This window comes from Pinus tabuliformis, chromosome 5_1 (genome assembly GCF_031772625.1).
Source record: "Pinus tabuliformis cultivar Carrire ecotype Pingquan chromosome 5_1, CPIR1, whole genome shotgun sequence".
Lineage (NCBI taxonomy): Eukaryota > Viridiplantae > Streptophyta > Pinopsida > Pinales > Pinaceae > Pinus > Pinus tabuliformis.
The window spans coordinates 94,631,420-94,647,781 of record NC_142305.1 but is presented as its reverse complement, the minus strand read 5'-3'; positions in this window follow the sequence as shown (position 1 = coordinate 94,647,781).

Here is a 16,362-nt window from a genome sequence, read left to right as displayed (position 1 = left end):
TCTCTCTATTTGGCATACACTCTCCATGCTTTGAAAAGAAATCTTTCATCCATGACATTGCAGTATTTGATAATGGCCCAAACTGTCTTTTATGACGTACTTCTGAATAAAATGTGGGATCCTTTTCCAATTTTTCTTGAATTCTCGAGAGACAAAAATTCCCAATCGAATGAAACATTTTGAAAGCTTTTCTACAGATAAATAAAGTCCTAATATGATAATCATAACCTGACAATGTAGATTGCATGCACCCAACTAAATATGAATTTTGCATGCTTTTATTCATTGACAAATATCTCTTCCTGCTTTCTAATGCAAATTTGAAATCCATATGTTTCAAGCAATCTTTTTGGCAACATTCACTTGAAATGAGAGCGCTGATAGAACTTCTTCTCGTCAAATATTCTGCTCTACCCCTTGTATAACTAGAACAACTTGCATTGATACGAAAAGGTCTGCTCCTACTCCTCGATACAATATTTCTTGGCAACATCTCCATCATTGGATCATCATTTGTATAAGGATTTTCATCATCATTAAGTGGAATGTTATCCACACTATGATCAGCTCTGATTTTCAAATATTGACTTGGAGGATATTCTTCATCTTCCCCTTCTTCAGTGCTAGTTTCATAGTCCTTAGAATTCAGACTCAATGGAAAATTTGACTCGATGTTTAATGGATATTCTTCCTCATGTGCATTGTCAGTGCTACTCTCATATTCCATAGAATTAGTACTACGTCGAAAATGTGACTGTTTACTTATTGAAGATGCTACATCTTGTCCTTTATCACTGCTACCTTAATACTCATTAGAATTAGGACTAAGTGCATCATCCTGTCCTTCATCACTGCTGCTCTCATAGTCCTTAGAATCAGGACTAAGAGGACAATATGACACTCCATTATTTTGAAATTCATCATCACGCTTTTCATCACTGTTGCTCTCATAGTCCTTAGAATTAGGACTAAGTGGACACCGTGACACTCCAATCTTTTGAAATTTATCGCGCTCTTTATCACTACTGCTTTCATAGTCCTTAGAATTAGGACTAACTAGACACCGTGACACTCCATACTTTTGAAATTCATCATCATGCTCTTCATCACTACTGCTCTCATAGTCCTTAGAATTAGGACTAAGTGGACACTTTGACACTCCATTATTTTGAAATTCATTATCACGCTCTTCATCATTGTTGCTCTCATAGTCCTTAGAATTAGGACTAAGTGGACATCGTGACACTCCATTCTTTTGAAATTCGCCATCATGCTCTTCAAAACTATTGCTCTCATTGTCCTCAAAATTAGGACTAAGTGGACACTGTGACACTCCATTCTTTTGAACTTCACCATCATGCTCTTCAAAACTGTTGCTCTCATAGTCCTCAGAATTGGGACTAAGTGGACATCATGATACTCCATTCTTTTGAATTTCACCATCATGCTCTTCATCATTGTTGCGTTCATAGTCCTTAGAATTAGGATTAAGTGGAATTTGTGACTCTTTATTTATTTGAAATTCTCCATCTCCTCTTTTATCAGTGCTACTCTCATAGTCCTTAGAATCAGGACTAAGTGGAAGAATTGACTTTCTATTCATAGTGGAAGAATTCCCGCTATATTCATCAATATGAATAGAGTTGTTACGTGATGAAGATGTTGATGGTGTATAAATCAAAATTTCACTATCAGAACAATCCATCCCTTTCAAATAGAAAATGTTGAATGATACAACTGGAGAGTCTCCTAAAGATATTATATAGCTTAAAGAATGAAAATTTTCCTTCAAAATTTTTTTCTCTAAAAAGTTTCGCGAAAATATTTCCCGCCAAAAACTTTGGCGAAAATATTTCCCTCCAAAAAGTTTGTTAGATTTATTTACTTTCATTATTTTATTCTACAATTTATTGAAAAATGTAAACTAATTTTTTTATGAAATAAATCATTAAAATTAAAATTGTAAACTACAACTTATACATTAATTATTTTAATAGTTAAAGTATATAATATTTATTAAACAATTGGTTTTTTTAAATAATATATTCTAAAATAAATTAATCCCATATTCAACCCGTTGTAAAACAGTTCTACAATATTCACTTTATATAATTTTAAAACAAATTATCCCACATTAACCGTACGATAAAACATCTCTATAATTTCACTTATATATTAAATTTCATTATCACTATTACTCATATCACATCCACATTTTCTGAAGTTCGTTGAAAGACTCGTGAATTTGTGGAGCAGCTACATTGCTATCAACAACAAATTCAACGAAGAATTCTCGCAATTGAAAGGCAAGTAAAATTTTTTCCTTGAAAATTTTCATATTAAATTACTTTAATGAAGAAGAAATTTATTTATTTATTTATTTATATATTTTTTAAATTAATAATTTTTCTGAGCCAAAATAACAATTACGTCCATCGTAAGAATGGTGGGCCCGATCAAACTCAATCACCCAATAGCCGTGGGTGGGTCGTTGTGGTGTCGCAGGGTAAGCGGGGAGGTCGGGCGAGCGGGTGGGGTGTGGGGGCGGCTCGACGGCTTGCCCATCTGTCGCGGGGGTTGGGGGATTCTGAGAATCGCCCAACCCCCGCGGTGGGCGGGCGAGCTGCCGGGCTGGGCGCCGCAGCCCGACTCACCCCCTATCACCTTCCCCCCTTCCATACAACCTCACCCTCTTCACCTACATCCTGCCCCCCTAACCCACTACCTTCCCCCTCATCCCTCACCTCTCCCCCTACCCTTCCTACGCGCCCTCCCTTCACCTCCCCCCCTACCCATCCCCCCTTCACCTCCCCCCCTACCCATCCCCCCTTCACCTCCCCTCACTAGCCTACCCGCCCCCTCTCACCTCACCACCCTCCCCGCTCCCCCTACCCGCCCCCTCACCATCCTCCCTCCCTCTCACCTCACCCCCTCTCCGCCCACCCTCCGTCCCCCCTCACCTCTCCGCCCACCGTCCGCCCCCTCACCTCACCACCCTACTCACCCCTCACCTCACCTCACCCCACCCCCTCATCACCCCACCCGCCCACGCACCTCTCCTCCTACCCCCCTCCCCTCACCACCCTACCCGGCCGCCTTTCACCCCCCCTCACTACCCTACTCGCCCCCTCTCACCTCACCACCCTCCCTGCTCCCCCTACTCACCCCCTCACCTCTCCCCACCCACCCCCCCTCACCTCTCCCCCTACCCTCGGTCCCCCCACCTCCCTCCTCCCCACCTCACCACCCTCCCCACTCCCCCTACCCGCCCCCTGAACACCCTTCCCCGCCCTCACCTTACCTATCCACCCCCCCCACCTCACCCCCCTCCCTACCCATGCCCCCTACCCGACCCCCCTCACCTCACTCTCCCCCCTACCCGACCCTCCTCACCTCTCCCCCTACCCACGCCCCCCCCCACCTCTCCCCCCACCCGGCGCCCGCCCACGGGCCTCCCCCACCCGGCGCTCGCGCCCACCCACAGGCCTCCACTACCAGGCGCCCGCCCACAGGCCTTCGCCATCCGGCGCCCGCGCCTGCCCATGGGCCTCCCCACCCTGCGCCCGCCCACGGGCCTCCCCCACCCGGTGCCGGCGTCGGCGCCCACCCCCCACCCGGAACCCGCGGCCTTGCTCGCCCCTCACCTGGTGCCCTCCCCGCCGCCCCCCACCTGCGCCGGCGCCCGCCCCCCACCCGGCACCCGCGCCCTCGCCCGCCCCTCACCTGGTGCCCTCCCCGCCACCCCCCACCTGGTGCCCACGCCTGCTCCCCTCCCGACACCTGCTCCTGGGTAGAGGGGAGGGGAGGGTTAGGGCGAGGGGTTGGTTAGAGTGGGGGGAGGGGGGAGTTAGGGTAGGGGGGGGTTAGGGGGAGGGGTGGCGAGAGGGGCGAGGGCAAGGAGGGGCTAGGGTAGGGGGAAGGGTTAGGGATGAGGGTAGAGGAGGGGGGGGGGGTTAGGGGGGTGGGAAGGGAAGGAGGGGGTTTGGGGGCGTAGGTGAGGGGGTAGGGGGAGGGGATGGGGTTAGGGGGCATAGGGGAGGGGGACAGGGAGGCGAGGATAGGGTTAGGGGGCGTAGGTGAGGGGGGAGGGGAAGGAGATGGGGTTGGGGGGGTAGGAAGGGGGCGTGGGTGAGGGGAAGGTAGGGCGAGTAGGGAGAGGAAGGCAGCGTGGGTGGCATAGGGACGGGAGAAGGGGGCATGGGAGAGGGGTAGGTGAGGGAGGGGAGTGTGGGTTAGGGGGAGAGGGAGGTGAAGGGGTTGAGGAAGGTGGAGAAGGGCGTGGGGAGGGCGAGTGAGGGGGAGGGCTGGTTAGGAGGGAGTGAGGGTATGAGTGAAGACGATCGACATGGGGGTGGAAGGGAGCTGGGTGCGGGTGAGGATGGGGAGGTTGGGGGTCGCCCCCCCCCCGCACGCTCGTCTCCACCCAATGCCCGATCGCCCACACACGTGCGCCCCTCTCGCCCACACCCACTCGGTCCGCCCGCTGACCCTGCCTGCCCTCACCCGCCCGGCTAGCCACCCCACCTCACCGTCCCTCATCTGACCTCCCATCCGCCCACCGACCTGCCCACCTACCCGTTAGGAGTGGTTGGGCGATTCTGATTATACAAATAAGAAATTTATGATATATATTTTTTGTTAATTTAAGTTAATATGTTTTTGTTATTTACTAATTTATGTGTTTTTACTTTTCAGGAAAATGGTATCAAAGAAAATTTCTGTGAATCTTTCTGGACCAAAGACTCTTAAAGGTGCATCTTCAAGAAACATTGGTGAACGAAATCCACCTGAGCTCATGACTACAAATATTTCAAGTGCCTCAAGTGATAAGAAGATGATTTCAGATTGGAAGAATTCAAAAGAGGTGAAATTTCCATCAAGAATCTGGTATGTGAAAGAAAAAGAAAGCACAAATGTGAATATATATCTATATATTGATATATCGAATGATAATGGAATTTTTGAGGTGATGGGAAGAGTCATAGATATGTGTTCGGTACCGGACACTGAAGTTGTTTACATACTTACAAAAGTTCCCAAGTCACATGAAATGATTAAATATCAACTATCATATTCATTGTATGACACGAGAGAGGTATCTACAAAGTTGTGTAAACAAATCGCAAATGAGATGACACAAAACATCTTAAGTATTGTTATTTATATTTGTATTTTGCGTTCTTGAAAGTGTCCCGCTATATTTTTTTAACTTTGTTTTTGTTGACATATGCTATTTTGTTTGGAAGAATTTTGTTGAAAGTTGCTCAATTAGGTTGGGAGGCATTCATTTCATAGAGCATGATATCATGAAAGTTGTCAGCAGTTTTTACTCAGTGTCAGAAGAAGATATGGAAAACAAGCAAAATGTAGTAATTGATGATGCTACAAAACTACATCCAAAGAATCATAAAAAAAAGGCTTCTATTGGATAAATCTAGCAAGGGTAAAGAAGTTACTTTTGGGGATGATGAAGTTGAAACTGACAGTGAAGAATATGTTGCCATTACTGAAGATGACACTGGAACTGAGAAGAGCCGTAAAGGACCAAAAGTAAAAATGCCCAAGAATAAATATGTTGAGAATGTTATGACGAAGAAAAGTAAAGTTGAAGATTTTGATGTAGTCATTACCAGCAGTCAAGAACCTAGTGAAACTTCAAAAGAAAGCAGAGAAATCATTACACCAGCAGCTGATTTAGATGATGGCATTATCAAAACAAAACAAAATGCCATTCGACAGAATTTGACAAAGAGAAATTTAATTGATGGTGGTCGTACATTTTAGCTTAATGTTAGACAAACCTATAAGGCAAGTGAAGGACAATGTCAATATCAAGCCAGAAAGCCACATCATCTGCATGTTCACAACTTGAAAACATTGATGAGGTACAACCCATATGCTCATGTGGTTAGTTATGTGCTTCTTGTTGATCCACTTCAAGTTCCCAACAAAGAAGCATTTGATAAGTCAAAATGTTTTGAATACAATTATTATGTGCTTGGGGGGAACCATTTTGTAGAAGCTCAAAGACAATTGATGAAGGAATATCCTAATAATCCACGTTTTGAAACAATGAAATGTATCATTTATGCTGGTTTATTAGATACAAAAGCAAAGTTAGTGGCATGGGATCATAATTCAGATAATGAATATAGGATGTCTATGACTTTGATCCAAAGGGTTAGATTTATTCATAGTGAATTTCAGGAAAAATGTGGTGGGGATAGGATAAATGTTACTGCAGATTTCCGAAAGGAATGTTGTATGGAAATAGTCTATCAAATTGAAGAGAAAACCAATTGAAAAGGTGGAAAAGGCAACAAAAATAGTGATTTATTCAGAGGTTTTGATAACATTTTCCAATTGGCATTTAGAACTGGAGATGTTTGAAAGTTGATTGATGAGATTTTTAACATGTGGGAATACATTGCCATTAAAAACCAGAGGGTCAAAAAGTCTAAGCCATTGATATGTAGCAACAATAAATCAACTCCTGAAATGAAGCAGCTTCCAGACGATATGACTATCACACCTTGGAGGGTGATGCAAGGAGTGAAAGATGAAAAAATTGTCGAAACAATATTATCTCGTGTGAAGTCAGGGGAATTATCATTGGAGGAAATGTCTGAAGAATTTCAAAAGTAAGTTTGTTGAATTATTTTTATTTATTTCTAGATTATATTTATCTTTTCAATAAAACATGTTGTTCTTAGTAGTATTTGTTATACAAATCATTATATTAAATTTTTGTTACTTTATCTATGCAGTCACAAAGTTTATATGAAAATTCAAGAACAAATGGTTAGATTGTTGAATGAAGATAGTTGGGATGATGTTGTATGCAACTATCCAGATTCAAGTTCTACGTCAACATTAAAAGCTTTTTATCTTGCATTTAAAAAGGTATCTTGATTTATACATTCATATTTATTCATCTGTGTACTATTTTTAATTTATAACTTACACAAATATTTGTTTATTTTATAAAAGATGAGGAAGGATGATAATGGAGCGCCAGATAGTTTCAAAACCTTTATTGAAAAAATAAAGATCGAAAGACTGAGGAAGCAACATATTAAGAATGTTGAACTTGATCCAACTCTTAATCATTTCATTTGGAATGTGCTAGACACCATTCAATATGAAGTAATACAAGGCGACTGTGAAGACATTGCTAAACTCATACCTAAAAGGGATTATGCCCTAGTCATTGAAGATATTCCCCATGGTTTCAATATTCCAAACATTGACTATGATAGTGACCCTTATACTTATCAAGCTCTTAGTAAAGTGTTTGTTGGATTTGTAGAAGTCACGTCATCACCATTATGGAGATTTGTGACATTTCATTCAGGCACACAATTGGCAATGATATTGTCAAGCTTTAAGGGGAAAAAAAATTCAAGGATGCCGCTTACATGGTAAGATGTTTAAAATGTATATTTGATTAATGTTGAAAAATTCATTTATGTACAAGTTAATTGAACTTTTACTGTTTCATGTTACAGGGAAAAGTCAAATCTTCTTAACAATGAAGATCAACAATTCATAAATGATTGTGAGTTCATTCATATTGATAGTTGGGAAAAAGATGATAGCCATATCTCTATGATTTTTAATCTGGTAGACAGAAAGAGTCATAGCCAAATACCGACTTATGATGTTGTTGTGAGAAAACTAACATATGAAGACAAAGAAGCAAAATGAGAGATAGTTAACATTTATCAAAAACCACAATTATTGATAAACTATCTTATAGACATATGTTCAAATGAAGGAGATTGGGTTCTGGATTATTTTCTGGCTCAGGTAAGTTTTATTATATGGAATTGAATTTCAATATGTTATTTTTCAATTAATAGGTCATTGTACTAATTTAGTTCATTATTTCTTTTGTGCTTGATAATTAGGTACAACACTAGCATGTTGCCTTCAAAAAGGAAGAAATTGCATTGCAATTGAAAAAGATCCAGTACAGTGCAATTTCATTCAACAAAGAATTAATGCTCTTCAATTTCTTCCAGATGCAATGCAAGAAATTGTGTTGAAGAAAGGGGACTTTAGTGAATCACATGTGGCAAAAAAGGCAAAGGAACCTCAACCACCATTACATGGAATGTTTGGAAAGACATACATTGGGAGATTCGCAGACATCAAAGATCCATTAGAAGAGGAAGATGAGAAAAATGAAGCAGAAAATATTGTGGAAGATGACACTGATGAAACTCTAGAGGACGAAGAGTTTGGATTACGTGACATTGTTGATTAAATTTAAGCTATGCTTGGAAATCAAGCTTTGCAATGTTTTGACTTTGACATTTTATGGGAAGAATAAACACTCAATTAGGGTTGTTATGTGTTTAGTATTGTAATATGTGATTTTCGCATTGATTTTTAAGTTAATGATTATTTTTTGAAAAAAAAAAGTGATTATTATTATTTTTTTGACATGAAATTAGTAAAAAAAAATTATTATTTAACCATTTTTAGTTAAAATTTTCCTATAAAAATTGTGATTTTGACATGTCAATTCTAGTAAAAAATTATCAAAACATGTAGTTTTTTTTGTTATATTTATGTTAAAAATGGTTATTTTTATGTCCATTGTTAAAAAATATTGTTTTTTAGAAACAATTATTTCATGTGGATTGAAAAATTAATTAAGGATGTATAAATATGTAGAATATTGAAAATTCAAAATATCGACCTTCTATTTAAAAATACAAAACAATAAAAACCTCACTACAAAAAAAATAAAATAAAATAAAAAACAAGAAAATATGAAAAAAACGACCACTTCAAAAATTATCAAATTTACAAAATAATTATTATACATTTTATACATTAGAAAATCTAAAGCCAAAAAACAGGTCTTTTAAAAAAAGGGTCTGATGCAGAATACCCACTTTTTGAAATCAGCATGAAAATCACTACCATTCTAAAACGTAATGTACATAAAAAAATTAAAGTGTCAAAAACTATGCTCTAAAAAAACATGTGTGTTTTGCATCACCCCTTTTCAAGATCAGGGCACTTTTTTGCTATCTCTACGAAACGGGTAACCGTATCAGTTCTCGTTTCAAAGTTTATATTGATTTTATTTGATGGAATCCTTATCAGAGGATTCATCGATCTAGAAAGAAAGCAAATGTTTCATCAAGAATTCCAAATCATGGGATTCAAGGGATGATGGTATGATGACATAACAATGAAGTGGGTCTAAAGGATAAAGCTCTTTCATTGAAAGGAAGTTGTTGCAAGAAGTCTGGATGACCCAAAGGAAATATGAAGTATGTATGCTTACATAGATTATTATGAAATTCATGTCATATGGTTGCAGATAATATGGATCACTATTTCCATCTTGGGAAACATGATCAAAGAAAAGGGGATCTCCTCCTCCGAAAGATTGTAGAAAATCATAGGTCACACTAGCTGAAACCAACATAATATGTTCTCATATTAATCATGAGGAAGTTGACTACAATTAAGGAACTCTGATTGGAAGCTCCTGGGAATGAAGTGTGTGAAAAGAAAGGAAGAGATCGTAAAATATGCAACAAAGGTAGAAGGCATTCAACATCTGAGACCAAGAAGAGTTGATTGGAATATCTCCCAGAAAGATATGAAGACTCTGATAAGAGTTAGAAAAAGATGGAAACCCTTGACAATGAATATCTTTAGGAGATGTGTCAACATGCATGCAGGATGTTGATACCTACAGGAAGATGTCATGATAAGAGACCATCACAAAGGTAATTTTGATTTAAGTGTTCATTTCGTATTTTTGAACTAATATCTGAATGGGCTTATGTAGGACTGCCAAAGGGAAGATATGTGGATGACTTGTAGTAAAACCATATAGAAGGATGTAAGATCCTTTCGGAAAATATGGCATGAAAAAAACAACATGACATGAAGCAAAGCCAACTGGAAAAGTTGATGAATCACTTTATGATGAAAGGAATGAGGACATGACTGACTCATGAAAGAAAGTGATGGATGGTTTGTGCCTTATGAAGAAGTCCCTAAAGATGAAGACTCCATGACGAAGAATAAATTCATGGCATCAAGGAAGGAGCACTTCAAGCAGTTGGTTGTTCCATGATCTCCACATGAGGAGTTGTTGTACGTCTCTAGTTAAGAGGGAGCCTGAAAAGAAGTTTCTTACTTGGAAGAAACCTAGAAATTCCTAAACTAGGAGGGAGCATTAGGGGATTTTTGAGGTCTAAAGTGGGCCTCCTAAGGAAATTATAAAATAATAATGTAAATAATAAAATAAGATTAGATTACATCATCAAAGTTTAGAGGGAAAAAGGACAAAACTATTTTTTCAACTCGTATTTTCAACTTATCTTCGTATTGAGTTTACTCAAATTTTAAGCGGAAACACTTGTTGATGCAAAATTTGATTTCTCATCCAAAGAATACCCATGTTGCATACTTTCAATGGACCTTTCTACACACAAAATGAGAAATACATGAAAAACGTGATTGTAATCGTGTCTTTTCATGTATTTCTCATTTTTCGTGTAGGAGGGTCCATCGAAAGTATGCAACATGGGTACTCCTTGGATGAGGAATTAAATTTTTCATCCAACCAGTACTCCCGCTCGAAATTTAAGTAAAAACTTAGGGAGATAAGTCGAAAATACGAGTTGAAAAAGTAGTTTTATTATCTTATTATTTTTTAATCTTTGTACTTTTTTACTACTAAAATGGTGAATCATCCCCCATGGTTGACATCATCATCTTGAATCCTATTGGTTCTTATAAAGTTGATTTTTGTTGTACATTTTTCTTAGAAGACCCTTTTTAGACCTCCAAAATCCCCTAATGTTAGGTACATTCCTTTTGTAAGAATGAGTACATTCATTTATTGGAATATGTCCTCCCTATCTGAGAGGGAGAGATAGACACATCATTTTGGTCTTCACCTGGGAAGACAGAATGGCGGATTGGGTAATTATTTGGCATCTAATACTCTTTGAGGATGATATGGGGCATCCAATAGAAGAGTAGTCGTGGAGGACCGATATTCTTTGAGGACTGAAGAGTCCGAGATTAGAATATTCCTCGTGGAACACACCCTAAGTACCCGGGTAGGGGATGTTCTGAGAGCGACAATGAAAAGAGTGTTTATAAATCATTAGTTTCGCCAACATTGAGCTCAGATCTTGTGGAGAGATGTTGTTAGCCAAGGCCTTACTATGTGACAATGTTGGTTGATATGATGTTATACAAATGAGTTACCAATCCAAATTCTTCTTATGAGAAATTCTTCAGATTGAGAATGACCAAGTACCATTATGAATACCTCCCTAGTTAAGAGGGAGTGTTGAAAAGTGTAACTAGGTTCGGTCTTCATAATGACATGTAATTATGATTTTATGTAATGAGATGTAAAGAAGAAAGATAAATTATTGTATTACTTGCTTCATGGGTTTCATGAGCAAGAGATTTTATTTTTGAGTCAAGACTCTCACTAAGAGTCTTTAGGAATTATTTGTCATCTAGTCATAAAATGATAGAGTCATTGTCATGTAATGAAGTCATGTTACACTTTGTAAAAGGTCAAACTTGTCCATGTAAAGTATCCTCCAAGACCTTGTCACTTATCTTCTTCAAGTCTACCTAGATCTATGGAAGAACATGCTATAAGAAGTCGGCCTAACTATGTGTGATGATGTCGGCCTAAGGGACATGTGATGAAGTGTATAAATAGCCGCACTTGGCCTCACTTAGAGGCAAGCAACTCGACAAGCAATTCAATGAAGAGAAGTGCGAAGAAGACGCTGCAAAGAGAAGTGCAAAGAAGGGATAAGAAGGTTTCTTTTGGGCATAATGAAGGAGAGTTTCTTCTGTGGATAGCGAAGGAAGGATTCTTCCGGTGTCAATGAAAGAAGGATTCTTCTGGGGTACTTATTCTAGGTGACCGAGATAGAGATCAAATCATAGAGACCGAGATTCCCTAGAGGAAGCCAGTGTGAAGTCTAGAGACCGAGATTCTCTAGAGGAAGCCAAGAAGAGCAGTGTGAAGTCTAGAGACCAAGATTCTCTAGAGGATGTTGAGAAGAGTAGTGTGGAAGGTTGGAGATCAAGATTCTCTAGATAAAGTCAAGGAGAGTAGTTCAAGATCGAGAAGAAAGTCGAGAAAGGGAAGAGGCAGAACATCAAGGTTGGTGACAAGGTTTTGGGAGAATACTAGAGTCAAGGATCTTTGTCATGGTCTTGGTATTCATCAATTCAAGATCTATAAGAAGAATTTTGATTGGGTTTTCCTTTCAAGAGGTAAGAGGTTTTGACCCTGATTGACTAGGCTACATACAATGTCACTTGTCTTTTATTGTGCATATTGGTAATTGTCTTGATGAAAAGAACATAATAATAATATAACGAAGAGAAGGCTATAAGATAAGAAGTAAAGTATATCACAAGCAATTATCAAGCAGCAAAATCTTTTAACTCTTTATGCCCTAAATTTCTCAACACCATGGTCTTGTTGGAAAATCAATGCAAATAGATTAGGGTTTGATTCTCCTTACTTGATAATTACTTGTGAGATATGTTGGTTTCTTTTACTTCTTTATTATCTGATCATTCATCAAGAAATTACCATATTATGTATGTATGAAGATCACAAAACAAGAGACACAAGATGTAGGCACTATGCCAGGGCAAAACTGCCCTCGAGAGGAAAGCCCAATAAAAAATTCCCTTACTTTCAATAGTATTCTTTGAGACTCTTCACCCTAGACAATACCAAACCTTCCCTCCACACCAAGTCACCCTCCCAGATCTTCGACCTCTTTCTAGCAGCACTCCCTTCCCATAAACTTCGACTATGCAGCAGCTTTCAGAACCAGGCAACAACAAAACTTGGAAGACTTCGATCTCCCAAACTAGGGCACGAAACCGAGAGAGAGAGGCACCCAAAGTTCAATTTTCTTCTTCTCTTTAGATTCCAGCCAACTTGCACTTCATTTTTCTTCCTTAGACCCACTTCGCACTTCTCCATCTTCTCTTGAGATATTGAACTAGCTTGAGATGAGATGATCCAAATGAATTCGACTTGCTTCTATTTATAGGCTTCAAGTGAGGTCGAATTAGTGTCCTTACGGTGACTTGATCTCTTCTAGGCCGACTTGGTGTGGAGGATACATAAATTATATTTGACTCAACAGTAAACCTTTTTACATGATTCAAAAGCCCAAGAAGGGTCTCTTTGAATGTACAATGAATCTATAAACTCAATATTAATCCTGGTAGTCCACAATGGGGACTTTGACTAATATAATGATGACCCAAGCATGAAACCCATGCTTTAATACGTCATTGATACAATAATAAAAAATATTTTCTTTATTTTTTTGACAAGTACATTTCATGATGACTCAAATACATTAATGAAGACTGAACCTAGTTACATTTTCCAACATGTATCTCATGATCATTCATAGCTTCAAGTATATATTGGTCAAATGGAAAAACATTGTCTAGGTAATCCATTGTAAGAATCAACATCGCATACTTGAGTGTAAGATACCCCATTGGAATACCTTAGATTTTCCTCTCTTGTTTTCTAAGTTTTGTCGAAGTTTTCATTGTGTCACCTCGTTAAACAGATTGCATACCATTGGTTGTAGGTGTATTTTTGGTGTTAATAAAATTAAATGAACATATTCAATGACCAATACATGCCAAGAAAATACTTCTAACAACAATATGTAATTTCTGCTAAACGCAGAATTGCAACACCACATATATATATTTACCACAAAAACAATAACAACAATAGATATAAGGGAATGCAACCATTTAATTAACTCAATATTAGAGATTGCAATGAACAATATAGAGGAACTTGGTTTATACTTCAGAAAGATAGTCAAGAATATAACAACCACTTTTGGTTCAGCGTTAGCACCTTGGTTTTCAAATATATGAACTTCAGGGTGAGAGTGGCTTTCCCCAAGAGAGATAACATTGTAGCAATGATCCAAGGGATACACAATAGTCAAGGAAAAGGCACAACTCTCCTCAATACTATGTCTAACCCAAAAGTATAGAACCTGTCCAACTCAACCCCCAACTTATGATAAAATCAACCCTACTCTTAATAGATCTTAGCTCTTAAATATATGGCAAAACATGGCCCTTTGATGAGGTAGACTCGAGTAGTAGAGATGAGGGTAAACAGGGCCTTAGTTGATGTGATAAAATCGTCCTCTCCCACAATGATAAATTTAGCCTCTTAGCTAGTGGAAACTCGACCCCTTTTACCCAACAACTTGGCCAACAAATGCAAGGGAAACCTAACCCTCTTCCTGAAGGAACTTGACCCTTTAATGAGTGTAGTCTTTGTTGATTTTCTTAGTGTAATAGAGATAATTTAACACAATATTTCAAAAATTTTGATAATTACTTTTGATGTAGATCTTCTTTTAACTTATTCCAATATATCATTCAACAATTTTACTTCATAAATCCAACCATAAAGAACAATAGAACAATAGAGATCATAATACACAAAAGAAGGCAATATTTACCTTGGAAAAACCCAACAACCTTTTTCAATGGAGAAATTATTCTTGTTCAATGAGAGACACACCTAGACCTATAACTTGGTCTTCTCCTTTGGGTCAAGTCATCCATTCGAATCCAACAATTTGTTTTTCCTCTCTGGTCTAGAATTTTGGCCGTCCTGCAATTACCATTTGCCCCAGAAATTTCATCCCTACCACAGTTTCCCAGTTATCTAGAAAATCCCCCCCCCCCCGTGCAACACAATGCTAAGAAAAATTTGAAACATATATAGAATAGCCAATCCACACGTGAAAGTTGCAAGAGAGAAAAGAGAGATAATTTTTCCTTTTATTGCTCCTATTCATCGCTCTTGTCCTTTGCTTTCTTGCATAGAAATTGTCTTGTATAAGTGAATGTGAAATCCCAAGTGGAGGAAGTCAAGTTGCCTTAACATATTTGTCTGTCTTGGAAAAAGGGGTGTGTCCCTTGGCCAGGGCCAACTTGACTTGGAGGGAAGCCGACTTGTCATTTTTGGAGCCAAAAATTACAGTTCAAAAATTCAAATTTTCATCTTTAAAAGGTCAGAATGGGAATTTGACTTAAATTAATTTTCTTTGAATCTAGCATTTATAAATATGTTTTACAATGAAAAATACAAGTACATCAAGTGAATAAATATACATTATGAAGATCGACCATAGTTACAATTAAAAAGTCTCAACCTATGAATGAAGATAGAATATCCATAGTTATAACATAAAATCATTTGATAACATTGTGGATTTACTTTCTTTGCCTAAAATATGCTTCTCCACTAAAGCACAATGGTGAAATCTGAGTGATTCCGCTCCCCAAACTAGTTAGGGTGTATCGTTTCAACATTGAAACTAGAAACTAGAATGAGGGTTTCCAAAAGCCCTAGACTCTTTCTCAAGAACTCTCAGATTTCTATTTTTTTTTCAAGTGAGAAAATGCAAGGATGAGGAGAGACGCCCCCATTTACATTTCTTATAACTCATTTGTCTCTTTTATCACCATTTTTACCTTTTCCCTCCAATTAAATACTAAAATCACTTTTCCTTTCTTTACCTTTATTTAATAAAGTGACTTTTATTAATTAATTAAAGCCACTTTTAACCCCGTAAAATGCTTAATTCGCCTCCATAGCACACCAACCACCCAAAGGCCTTTCTCATTGTCTTACCCTATAAATATTTTCGTCTCGATTCCAACAAGCTATTACACTAAGTTGTTTTTTTGAATGGTGTTTTCATTATGCCAACATCAAGTCTTGAACACTCTTAATATTCATCTAAGGAAGCAGTGATTGGAAGAACCAATGAACAAGAAGACTTAGAAGGATGAGAAGTTCCTACGACATAGTAATGCTACCCTACTTATGATGAAGTTTTTGGATAAAAATATCAGTGCAATTTCAAGCGATACCTTCATCAATAAAGTTCATCATGTTGATTCCAACAGTAGGTGGCACACCACATAACTCCTCGTGGTTGAGGAGATATGGTTGTTCAAATTTGTAGCCTCGAGATCTGGTCAAGAAGCCCCAAAGGAGGTGCTACAAACAATTTTTTTATTTATTCAAGAAAAATAAATTAGAATGGGCCTATCCTAGTCAAAATCAAAAAAGGATTTTATCAAGGATAAATTATCAAAAAATTGAATTGAAGTCGCCCTATTGATAATTATTTTTTGGTCCAAAATTTCATTTTAAAATTCAAAATTCAGAATTCAAATTTAAATTTTTGAAGTTCATCTCCCTCCAACTGCAAGGTAGGTTCCCCAATTGGTGGCACTTCAACTACTATAAAAAGAGGC